General features: G+C 38.7%; 1 protein-coding gene and 1 long non-coding RNA gene across 3 annotated transcripts in view; one reads left to right on the forward strand and one right to left on the reverse strand.

Annotated features, from left to right (window-relative positions):
- Positions 1 to 3,056, forward strand: part of Il1rap (interleukin 1 receptor accessory protein) — a 148,620-nt gene extending 145,564 nt beyond the window's left edge. For both annotated transcript variants that reach the window (XR_875736.3, NR_152416.1), the window contains one exon: positions 444 to 3,056. The gene's annotated coding sequence lies outside the window, so the exon portion shown is untranslated. The remainder of the gene's footprint in view (positions 1 to 443) is intronic.
- Positions 1 to 12,813, reverse strand: part of Gm20319 (predicted gene, 20319) — a 40,821-nt gene that overhangs the window by 12,391 nt on the left and 15,617 nt on the right. Inside the window, exon 2 of the long non-coding RNA NR_105063.1 lies at positions 6,153 to 6,280. This is a non-coding gene — a long non-coding RNA (predicted gene, 20319). The remainder of the gene's footprint in view (positions 1 to 6,152; positions 6,281 to 12,813) is intronic.

The following is a 12,813-nucleotide window of genomic DNA, read 5'->3' on the forward strand; positions in this document are numbered from 1 at the left end:
ATAGGGGGCACCTCTACATGGAAGACAATAACACAGCTCCTTCACTACTGTGGTTCTTGCTGAAGTTGGGGATCACAGTTCAGCAGTTTGCCTTATTAGAGTAGACCCTTTGTAATCTAAATAAGGTAGGTATCCCCTGTGTCACACTTGGAAAACTGTTGCCTACACTAATCTTTAGCAATTTTCATATGTCCTAGAGTGTTGTTCAGATTATTAATTAGGGAAAGATTGAACTTGCCCTAACCTTGACAAGCTGTATTCCTTGAATCATTCATGCCGCAGCCATTTGTACTCCTGTGGAAATGCACATTTCTTACTGCTACTACAATACACTAAATGAGCTTCACAAAGGCTGGGCAGAGCTCCATGTAAACTTCTTGAGTAATTCTGATGTACAAATTGTTTAAGAACCATTAATTTTTACCTCTCTTTTACCCTTGTAGGCTCTGATTTTCTCCAGCCAAGGAGGACCACAAATCATCCTTTTAACAGTGTTTGCAGGCAATAGCTGAAAATGAAGGGCCAGTTTAGCCCTTGGAATTGTCTCAGCATAAGCAAACAATCGAATAGAGTGGTTGGTAGAATGTATTCATAATCTATGAACTATCTAACACTGCTCTTTGGAACTTGGTGGGAGTGTTCCAACCATTGTCTGTATTAGAGTAAGATAAGTTATGCTGGGCTAATACTTCAATAACTTCCCATTACACATCTTATTTTTGCTGATGCTAAGGGTCCAGCTTAGGGGCTTGCAGTTTTGTGTCCTTGCCATGTGAAATGTGTAGCTTGCAGTTGTCCTACCTATTCCTGAGCTTAAATTGACATGCCTCATTTTCTTTCTCTGATATTTTATTAACTAGCACTATCTCCAGAATTCTGGAGTCATAGAGAAGGCTACAAAATATGTTCTAGTGTCTTTGGGAAGACTACATTGGATTTTATGAACACATGGCATAGTCTTCTTCTACAAATGAGATGAGGATATTTATTAAACTGATGAATCTAGGAAGGACTGTCAATCTTCTATCACTCCGTATCATAAAATAAACAAACAAAAGACTTTAATGTTCACATCAAACCTCAGTGTGCCAAGATATCAAGATGAAACGCCACACAGAAAAGAATAAAGCTTGCATTTAAATGCTCCATAAATGAAGGTGTTGACAGACTGTGTCATAGTAATTATAGCTTCTGTAAACTTGGTTGAAAAAAAGTTGTAAGTTGCCATATTTGGTTACTTCCTCTTTAGTGGCTTAGGTAAGTACTCTAAGAATGTGATGGTTAAACTGTCTGCAAATGAGCCGTTTCATTTTCGAAATTCAGGGAGCCTCAGAAGAATTGAAGGCATTTAGAACACAGCAGAGCATGTAACATGGTCATTAGGAAGCATCATTGATCCATTTATCTGAGGACTTAAACAGGGAATTGCTCAGATGAAGAAGGAGACCAGTACCCATGTGGGTGTTATGAAGTCTGTGACTACTCTCCTTATGTTTTCTCTCTTTCTGATTGGGTTCTATTGCCATTAAGTATTTGAACTTTTATACAGATTTTTCTAATGTATACAGTATCATTTGGTAATAATTTAAAGTTCTTCTTTGTTTGGCAAAGATTAATATTTCAGAGTCTTAAGACATGAGAACAGGCTGTAGTGTTGAACAAAGAAGGACTTTGTTTCTTGGTGTCTTGAGGAAACTGCTCACCATCCAAAACTCTTCTAAGAATAGTTCACATAGTTTCACTCTAAATATTCGAAACATTTCAAAATTTGAAACTGTAGAGAAGGACTTTCTGAAAAGTTTGTATAGATAGAAAGGTGGAAGTTTGCAAACGATATCTGCCAGCAGATCATGAACTGTACCTCTCTGTACCTGGATAATGTTTTTTGAATACTTCATAAATATATGCTAAAAAAAACAATTTTAAACTGTGTGTAGTGTAGTGTAGTGCAGTGTAGTGTAGTGTAGTGCAATTCCAACACTAGACCATTGTGTCACAGTTAAGTTCTAGGCCAGCCTGGGATAAATCGTGAAATCACCCACTCTAAAACAGGATTAAAATAACCCCTGAATTTCATTTTTTAACTCATTGATTTATTTTAAATTGTGGTAGCTGTGTATCAGGCTTATCTTGTTTTAGATCCAGGGACAAGTGGTTTTGAGACAGAAGTGAACTTAATCTTTGAGAACAATTGTAGCTATCTCTGGTGTGCCACAGACAACCAATCCTCTCCCAAATGATTTAGATATTTGATCTTGTGAAGAATAACTGCCCGGAGGACATTCATAATTCCTGAACAGGAGTCAGTGAAAATTCAGTAATGATTTGATGAAAAATTCAGTATGAATTGTACATAGGAAATGAAAGGGAAAAATAAATACTAATATCATGGATAGTATTCTTCCTCCTTCAAGTGTAAACCTTGAAATTCATTGCCAAATGCTGGAACTGAATTATTTGTTTAAAGGAAAAGATAAAGAAATCTTTTAGCATTTCTAGTTCTTGGCTTTCATATTGTTTCATATTGATTATGAGATACTGAGAAAATAACAATAAAAACATAAAATTAGAAAAGTAAATAGAATTGCTAACTTAAATAGCCAAAGAACACAATAATAGTCTTAGTGTTTATTATTTTCCTATGATCAGTCCCCTAATGTAGTCACTTGGTTTTAGGCAAATTGCATTAAATGATGTCTAAGAAGATCCCGAGGACAATCAAGCCCTATTTTCCTAATTCTAAGCACCAAAATAAAAGGAAAAAGATTGTAAAATCTTCTTGGTACTCACTAGAGTAAATGTTGTGTGGATTTCAGAATTTAGGAAACAAAGGTAGACAGTCATTCCCATTGTAAGCTTTATATTGTATACAAAATTACTTTGGAGTCAGGATGTATGCTTTGGGATAACATTTACTGTAGTGAATGTGCATTTCAATAGCACATGTTTGCTCTCAAATTCTCAGTCTCTTCATGTAAAGTGGAAATAATATCTACCTCATTGAATTGTTGTAAGGGTAAAATTATACAATAAATGTGAACTTCTAAAATCTGTAATTACTCATGTGGTGGTATTGTTTTGTCGTCGTCATCATCTTCCCATAATCATCACTGTCATTGTCATTGTCCTCACCATTATCGTCATTGTCATCGTCATCATCATCATCATCAGTGTTTCATTAATAGGAATCTGAAGAAAATGACAATCACTATGGGCACTTTCCAGAACACATCGTCCAACTGTAATCTTTCATATAACAGAGTAGAAAATCTACTTCCATATTGCTATAAGCACTAAAGACAACAAAAGTAGTATCTACAAAGTAAGTAGTAGGACAAGAATTGTGTTTTGTGTTTTTATAACAGGAATTGTACTATAGAAACTTAAATCTATGAATACTTATTACATTACAGTTCTGTGGGCCAGAAATATGGCAGAACCTTGACTGTCTGATTCTTGTTCAGCATCACAAACTCTCTTCCAATCTGTGGTCATCTGAGGCTCGAGTGGGGCTCAAGGACCCACTTTGAAATATGGTCGTATAGAACTTAAGGAATCCTCTGTGCCATCTGCATGACCCCATAAGAACTTCCACAACAAGGAGCTTATGTGTCTTTATGGCACCTCAACAATCTCCTTGTAGAATATGCAAGCGAGGAATAGTTCAACATGTCCTCCATGACTAGGTCCACTGAGGAACTATATGTTAGCTGATGACTATATTCTGTGTTAGAAAGGAGCCTAAATGATGTGATGATGTGGGAGAGCCTAGAACAGGAATGAGTTGTTTTTGTTTTTGACCTCTATTCCTTCCTCTCTCTCTCTCTCTCTCTCTCTCTCTCTCTCTCTCTCTCTCTCTCTCTCCTCCTCCTCCTCACTCCTTCCATCCCCTTCTCTGTATGTGTTTCTGTCTGAATCTCTCTCTGTCTTTCTTTTATGTATCTCTGTCTCTGTCTCTGTCTCTCTGTCTCTCTCTCTTTCTTTGTGTGTGTGTGTGTGTGTGTGTGTGTGTGTGTGTGTGGTGTCTATGTATGTCCCAACCCCTACTTCCTTTTCTCCTCATTAAGAAACAGGAAAAATGGGATGTGGAAACTAGGCCTGAATGATATGAATGGGGCTGTTAAGCCAAGTTCTTGGCATAGAATCCTAGGACTAAAATATAACTTACATTGTAGGCTGACTTATAAGGATAATGACAATGAGGTTTTTTCCCCCCAAAATAGTAATCACTACGGAAAAGAGCATGCAATTGCTTTCTTTCACATCTCTCAGGATTTCATCATACTTTCAAATAGAATGGTTATATATCAATAACCAAGATGTTTCTTCTTTCTGTAGCTCAGACTTGTGAGTCCTCAAATGTGGGACGTTAGAGCAGTAATCAGTCAGACACCATGGTTCTGGTTCACTGAGTAATAGTAAACAAATCCTGCCCCCCTTTTCCCCCCTTTTACATATACCCTGTCATTAGCACTTCACGCTTGGTAATGTGGGGAAACATTTAAGAAGAGTGAGGACTCTTCTCTAAATGGAGTGATATTCAGCCTTCCTGCTTTCTACAGCATGCACTTCTCAGTGCAAATCTTGACAGCTAACTGTTGTCTGTAATCTCCTGAAACCACTAGCTCCAAGCAAAAAACCACTCACTCCATTATGTGAGGCTTACTCATAGATCAATACTAGAACTGTAACTTTTCGTCACTTTATATCTCAGGATCTAAGGTTTCATGTTTATAAATGTGTTTAAGCATGCTATAGCTTTCTTTCCTTAATGGTGTCAGATCATTCTGTCTTATCCATATGAATTCCTAGTGACCCTTCTTCTGGGCTTTAAACTGCATGTATGTCATGGCATAAAGCTTTCAGAGCCTGGCTTTAAAATCACATAGTGTATCAGTAACAGCATCCCCAGAGTTAGGAATTTTAGGTTCAGATCTTATCTGTATGCCCATTATCGTGATGGCTTGAAGAAGTACTAACTGTGCAATCAAAGTAATTTCATCACAACACTCTATGAAGAGGAGCAAAGTTGACAAAAAGGACTTGAGTTGGTGTCTACACTCATCCTGGTGATCCTAATCCAGATAGCCAAAGAGTGTGCAAAGGACATCTTACAGGACAATAACTGCAAAGTCATTACATTCCAAAAATCACTTAAAATCTTTGTTCCTATTCTCTCCAAAATGTCAACAATTTAAGGTATGTAACATAATTGATTATATTTCTGTAACATGCCTTATGTTTTCATGGTTATCTATCTGCATTTCTAACAAAAAGCTTAGAATATCTATTCCATTTCTTCCTTATACAAGGGCTCTTAGAATGCTCCAGGTTCAGTTCAAAGGCTACCAAATCTATGAATTTTTCCCCCAGGCAAGCAAGATGTTACTCCTTACACATGTATAATTCATAATTCTCCTGATACTGAAATATAAACTTCCTAGTGCCTACTTTGCCTGCTGTCTTCTAGTTTCACTGAGAAGAAATTCTATTAGGTCTCTAATTTGAGCACTTAGTGTAGTGACTAACATATATAATTTTTCCACTAATGTTACTGTGAATTAAATACCATGACAATTATCATTGAGAGCAAAATAAAAGAGCCTTGCCTATTTCTTTCTCCCACTTCCCTTTCATTACAGATGCAGTGTTCTATCAAAGGCACTGCTTCGGGCTTTTGTTCATCACGGTGTGAAATGAATTCCAATATTGGAATCCTGGGGTTTCCTATACCATATCCAGCACCAGTTAATTCAGTCCTCAGTGTAACTTGAGGACAGATGATCCATGGCCAAGCAAGAGTGGAAAGGTGGCCAGCTGCGTTTTGCCTGGCCTGGGTGCCTCCTCACATTAGGATGGCCAACCTGCTCCTTTTCATCTACAGTAACAACTGATGCAGGGCCCTTGCACTGGGCTCATCAGCAGATGTTCTGCTTGTGATGTTGCTATTAAATAGCTCAAAATGACAGTGCATTGAGTTGTGATAACTACTTTTCTACCTAGAGTGTACATAGAGCTTCTCAGGCTAATGACTTGAAGCCATAATCGTTAAGCCTGTCTGTTACTTCAAAGTCCAGATTGCGATGGCAAAGTGAAATAGAGTACTGTGTTGATGTAGATCAGGAGAAAATGAAGAGATATGTTCTACACACCTTGTATTGTCCTCTAAGGGCATAAACCTTTCAAGACACTCCATCTTCTAGCCATTCTCCATTCCCCGTCATTGCTGAGGGCAGGAACTTTTGCATTACCTCAGTGACCTTGTAGCTCTTCCCCAACTCTGCCATAAAACCAACACAAAATGAATCAATCATCCTAGCAGGGCACTTCCATACTAATAGTTGATCCATTTTGTTTTGCTTGATTTTGCATTTCTTAGTCTCAACCCAGTGTCAGAAAAGGATTTTTCTTCTGTTTTCATATTGTACTTTACACTCAATACTAAATTGTTTGCATCAGGGTGAACATATTCAAGCTGTTATTAAGGTCTAGGAAAACTATTCATCTCAGATGTCCATTTTCAAGGTGACTTTCAAATGCCGTTTTGACATTACCAGTGGAAACAATTTTCTTCTATTTAACTGCACATAGTATTCTTCTGAATGTACATTACCTCATTCATTCTGCAACATGACTTGGACATCTACTCAAGCTCTTATAAAAATCAGGGAAATGGCCAGGCAGTAGTAGTGCATGCCTTTAATCCCAGCACTTGGGAGGTAGAGGCAGGCAGATTTCTGAGTTTGAGGCCAGCCTGGTCTACAAAGTGAGTTCCAGGCCAGCCAGGGCTACACAAAGAAACCCTGTTTTGAAAAACAAAATAAAGCAATAAAATAAATCAGGGAAATGAAAGAACAAAGCAGAACAAGTTCCTTCCTCTACTTAAATTACATTCTAGTGGGAAGAGATTTTTTAAAAAATCAAAACAATATAAGGAGGTTTGGTAAAATGATTTGGTATATAAAGTGCTTGTCACACAGGCAAATCCCCAGAAGCCTTGTAAGGCTGTATGTGACAGTGTATGTCTGTGTTCCTAGTATTCTTAAAGTAAAATGAGAGGTAGAAATAGGAACATCGTCAGAAGCTCAGGGGGATAGCTAGTATAGACTGGGGCAAATCAGCCTGTCTCAAATAAGGTAAGGACAAGAATGGACAACTGAGCTACATGTGCATCCACACTCACACACATGAATACACACACACACACACACATCCTACACATACAAGTATATACAATGACTTTTGTAAAAATCATCATCATATAGGACATGTCACATAATGATAATGAATGATAATTATAATTTATAATGATAATGAATCAACCCTGTGGCTGGGGTAATAGGATAAAACTTGTAATTTTGAATAGTGTTTATGGATGACTGCTCTAAAAAGACACCTTTGGGATGGAGATATGGTTAAAATGGGAGATGGGACAGATTTAATAGACAGTGTAAAACCCCTAAGATATCAAGAGAAAGAGCAAATGTCCCTGCGTTTGGAATATGACAGACAAGTGAAAAACTATGCCTGGAAGCTTAGATACTGAGAAAAGATACCCTTAATGAATTCTTTATAGATCATTGTAATAGTGTTTTCTTTCTCCCTCATTAAATAAAAAAGGTATCATCCATAGTCCCAGCGGAAGGAAAGGAAGAAGATACTGAAACTAGAAATTTAAGGCTAATTCAAAGCAAGTTTGGTGGTGTACATTTTTAGTCACAGCACTTTGGAAGGGCTCCGTGAATTTGAGGTTAGTCTGTTTTACATAGTGATTTCCAGGCCACTCAGAAGTACATAGTGAGACCTTATGTTCTATTGCTGGGAAGAGACAGTAGGAACACAGCAGCTTTTATAAGACAAACATTTAAGTGAGTCTGACTTACAGTTCAGAAATTTAGTCATTATAGTCATGGTGAGAAGTATGTCCGGAGGACATGGTATTGGAGAGGTTCTGAGAGCTCTTCATCTGGATGGGCAGGCAGCAGGAAGAGTGAGTTATACTGGTCCTGGCTTGAGCTTTTGAAATCTCAAAGTCCACCTCTAGTGATATACTCCCTCTAACAAGGCCACACCTACTCCAAGATGACAGTACCTCCTCATAGCACCACAAGGAGTCCATCAGAGTCATTTTTATTCAAATAATCATATATTGTCTTTTAAAAAGTAAAATAAAGGAAGAAAGAAAAAAGAAAAGAACCACAAAAAGATCAACAAAGTCAACTATCCTGGACACTTGTGGGCTCCCAGAGATTGAACCCTCAACCAAAGAGCATACAAGGATTGGACCTAAGCCCCCAACATGTATGTAGCAGATATTTAGCATGGTCTTGGTGCTAGTCCTCCAACAACTGAAGCAGGAGCTGTCCCTGACTCTGTTCTCTGCCCATGGATCCTGTCTCCCTAATCAAGTTGCTTTGTCTAGCCTCATTGAGAGAGGATTGTCTAGTTCTGCAGTGATTTGATGTGTTCTCATAGGTTGGTATCCAGTGGAAGGCCTCCCTCTTTTCAGAGGAGAAGGGCAATGGGGAGGAGGAGGAGAGGAGGAGGAAGAATAGGAAGAAGAGGAGGAAGAAGAAAAGGAGGGAGAAGAAAAGGAGGGAGAAGAGGAGGGGGAAGGAACTATGTGAAGGAGTACTGGCCATGGCTGTGATGTAAAGTGAATAAATAAGTAAATTAATGGAGAAAAAGAAGGAAGAAAAGAAGAGAGGGCAAGTAGGAACAAGGGAGTGAAAGTCTACTAAAATTTCTACTTACTGATATGTGGGGAACATAGGAAACCTGGTATGTCAAACTATAGTAACTAGTACTTGTAACAGCACAAGGGCCACAAACGCAGACCTAGAGTATCAAGGGGCAGCAGTAGTTACAGGAGCTGAATGAAAAATAAACAGATCTGTGAGGCAGAAGATGCAGCCTTCAGTATGGGACATTGCCAGCACCTGTTAATAGTGTAGAAACAAGGAGACTATCTGGACCTCACGCTTCCTCTGCAATGAATTCCTGGATAGTCTTTCTCTAATGAACCTAAACCAATCTAGAGACCAAGGAATCCTATATAATATTCCAGCCTCTCAGGGAATAAATACAGAGGAGCAGAAAGGATCTAGAGAGATGGTAGGCTTGTGATGTCTTAGATGGATCAAAGCAGAAGAATATGTTGTCCTTTGTGTTTTAGTAAGATATCTCTGCCTGTTTTGTGGACAGTAAAGTTAAGGACAGGATAATGGAGTTGCAACAAGGCATGAGATAGTGGAGATCTGGATCACATGCTACCTGAGGAGTAGTGAAATGTTCCTGTGGTAAGATATGCCTGAAGAGTATAGTTGTGCATGTTAAACTGACATGATCTTCTGACAGATGCAATCAGTAACAGGAAAGCAGAAGAGGCTATAGAATGATGTCATACTTAGGTCTGAGCAAACAGAAGGAACACTCTGGGGAGAGAGAGATTGGTAGTTCAGAGTTTTGTTGCTCTTCTTGGTTTTGTTTGCTTTTAGTTTAAGATGCATTGGATCTTAAAATGATGTCGTCCAAGAGTGAACTTACTGATGCAAACATGCCATTGAATAGAAAGGTTGCAGAAGGATAAAGTCATATTTAATTCATCAAAAAATATCAGAAAACCATTAGTCATAGTGCCCAAGAGGTAGTACTAAAGCATAAAAGTTATGTGAGGGGAGGATGATGGGAAGAGTCTAACAAAAGCCTAGAAGGAGAAGATGCCTGGGAAGGTAGAGCCTAGAAACGAACAAAGTGACAGGGATGATCAATATGCCCGATGCAAGGACTGGATCAAAGTCAGGTCTCTGCTCAGATTTGACTACTGGTTTGATCGTTACGGACTCTAAAAGAGCTTTGTGGAATGATGGGAGCAAATTCCTAAGGGGAGTATTTCAAGAAAGTAGAGAAGGAGAAGGAGGCTCCAAGAAATTTGAAGTACTCTGGGAAAAGGGGAAAACAGAAAATTAAGTGGTTAGAGGTGCAAAGGGCATCAAGAATGATTTTGTTTCTGCTTTCCATCCTTCTGGGAATAAAGAGACCCCTCTTCTTAATCATAGTCTGAGTTTGGTGCAAAGGTATTTACCACACTCATGTGCTTCCTTCCCCTTAGAGCTGCAGACAGACAGAAAGGCAGATAGACAAGGGTTCAGATAGAAAGACAGATAGACAGGGGTGAAATTAAAGCTGCTGGATTGAGAGGAGAAAACTGATAAGAAAATGATCCAGATTGAGTGGCATCCCATGTACAATTTCAGAAAGTATCAGGAAATACCTCAGAGTTGAAAGAAGTGAGAGGCGTGGTACAAGGTAAATAGATATTATGCTGAGAAATTGAGGGCAAAGTCCTCTGTTTTGTTTTGTTTTGTTTTGTTTTGTTTTGTTTTGTTTTCTGTTGATCTCTAAATTTCAAAACAGAAGAAACAGTCTGGGGATGGGGGAGGGGGGCAGAAACGAGATGATGTTTGAGGGTTAAGAGAATCTAGACAGAAGAACCACACTTGAAAGGTAGGAAAGTCAATAGCTGAGAGCTACATGGCAAGATTTGGAAAGAGCAATAGCAGTCTACATGAGAATTTTTAGTTATGGAATTTATAAAAGCAGTCAACATATATATTAGCTTGCCACATCATGTGTGTTGTGCATGTAAGGGCAATAGGGTGAGGAATTGGTTACTAAGTAGGGATTGAGAATGCAGGCCAAATTATGATCACATTCATTGGTTATCAAATTTGAACCACATAAATACTGAAACTAGTGAGTGGGTTTAGGAATAGAGAAATGTTGTAAGAACAAAAATTCAATGATCATGTTATGGAAAATTGAATGTTTGAGTTGAATAGATTGGAAGTGAGGTCAGAAAAAATGAAATCCAGAACATGTGTGAATTATAGTGCTAATTATTGTAGGCTTGGTTTCATCAGTGACTACTAATGAAATTAGTTTCATTGAGGCCAGCAGAAACATGGTTGGAGATTGGGTCATGTTGAGAAAAGTAAAGAGTCATGTAGGGAACAGATTTTAACATTGTAGGGCTGACTGCAGAACATCTATTTTTTTATCATAGTTAATGAAATAAGGACATATCATGGTGGATTATAGGATAAGTCACAATATTCTCTAAGTAACAAAACATAATAAAGCTGTGCATCTGCAATAGAGAGAGCTGAAGCCTGGGAGTGCCATGCACAATTCTTGGTCTTCTCATGAACCAACGTGATGCTAGTGAGTGAGATAAGAATTTGACTCTTTGCTTCCTCACCCGCATTGAGTGACTGATTTTCATGTTGCACAGGTCCTTGCAATAGTTCTAGTTTTTTTTTTTCTAGATTCAAATGTTCTTTATTATAAACTAGAAAGTGCTCTGAAATTGTTACATGATCCACTGTGAACAGCTACAGAATCTAACATGCAGAGATCTGGGTGTTGTATAGCCAGTTTCTCAGATCTTCTGTTCATTCTAGAGCTAGCAATCCTTAGACACATCTTTACACTAGATTCTTTGTTTCATGATACTGAGAAATTAATAAAGAATAATGTAAGTCTCACATTTCTGCATCATTATCCTTTAATATTCTATGGACCATGTTTCATAATGCCTGACACAAATCACATTGTACTGTTTTCACTGAGCCTGTATTCAAATGCAAGAGTCAGAGAGATCAGGCTGAGTCTTCTGACAGCTCAGTTTTTAATCTCAAGGTGATATAAAATGGAGTGAATTTTAGTTTGGCTTTCCCCTTAACTCATTTTCTTTTAATTTCTTTCTATCTTCCTTCCTTCCTTCCTTCCTTCCTTCCTTCCTTCCTTCCTTCCTTCCTTCCTTTCTTTCTTTCTTTCTTTCTTTCTTTCTTTCTTTCTTTCTTTCTTTCTTTCTGATATTTTCTTTATTTATATTTCAAATGTTTTCCTCTTTCCAGATCTCCCCTTTAGACACACTCTATCCCTTCCCCCATCTCTTGCCTCTATGAGGGTGCTCCCCCACCCACACACTCCCTTTTCCTGCTCTGACATTCCCTTACACTTGGGCATTGAACACCCTCAGGCCCAAGGACCCCTCCTCCCAACAATGCCAACAAGGCCATTCTCTGCCATGTGTCCCTCCATGTGTACTATTTGGTTGGTGGTCCAGTCCTCGGAAGTTCCAGAGGGTCTGGCCGGTTGACACTGTTGCTCCCTCCATGGGGCTGAAAACACCCTCGGCTCCTTCAGTTCCTTCTCTAACTCCTTTGGAGACCCTGCACACAGCCCAGTGATTGGCTGCATTTGCCTCTGAATTTGTCAGGCTCTGGCAGACTCTCTGAAAAGACAACCCTATCAGGATCCTGTCAGCAAGCACTTTCGGGTATAGAAAATAGCATGTGGGATTTGGTGACTGTATATGCTAATCTCTACTTATCAGTGAGTGCATACTGTGTGTGTTCTTTTGTGAGTTGCCTCACTTAAGATGATACTTTCAAGTTCCATCCATTTACCTGCTAATTTCATTAAGTTATTTTTAATAGCTGAATAGTAGTCCATTGTGTAAATGTACCACATTTTCTGTATCCAGTCCTCTGTTGAGAAACATCTGGGTTGTTTCCAGCTCCTGGCTATTTTAAATATGGCTGCTATGAACATAGTGGGGTATGTGTCCTTATAACATGTTGGGGCATCTTCTTAGGTGAATGCCTTGGAGTGGTATAACTGAGTCCTCAGGTAGTACTATGTCCAATTTTCTGGAGAACTACCAGACTGATTTCCATAGTAGTTGTACCTGCTTTCAATTCCATCAGCAAAGGAGGAATGTTCTTCTTCCTCCACATCCTTGCCAAC

This window comes from Mus musculus, chromosome 16, assembly GCF_000001635.26.
Source record: "Mus musculus strain C57BL/6J chromosome 16, GRCm38.p6 C57BL/6J".
Lineage (NCBI taxonomy): Eukaryota > Metazoa > Chordata > Mammalia > Rodentia > Muridae > Mus > Mus musculus.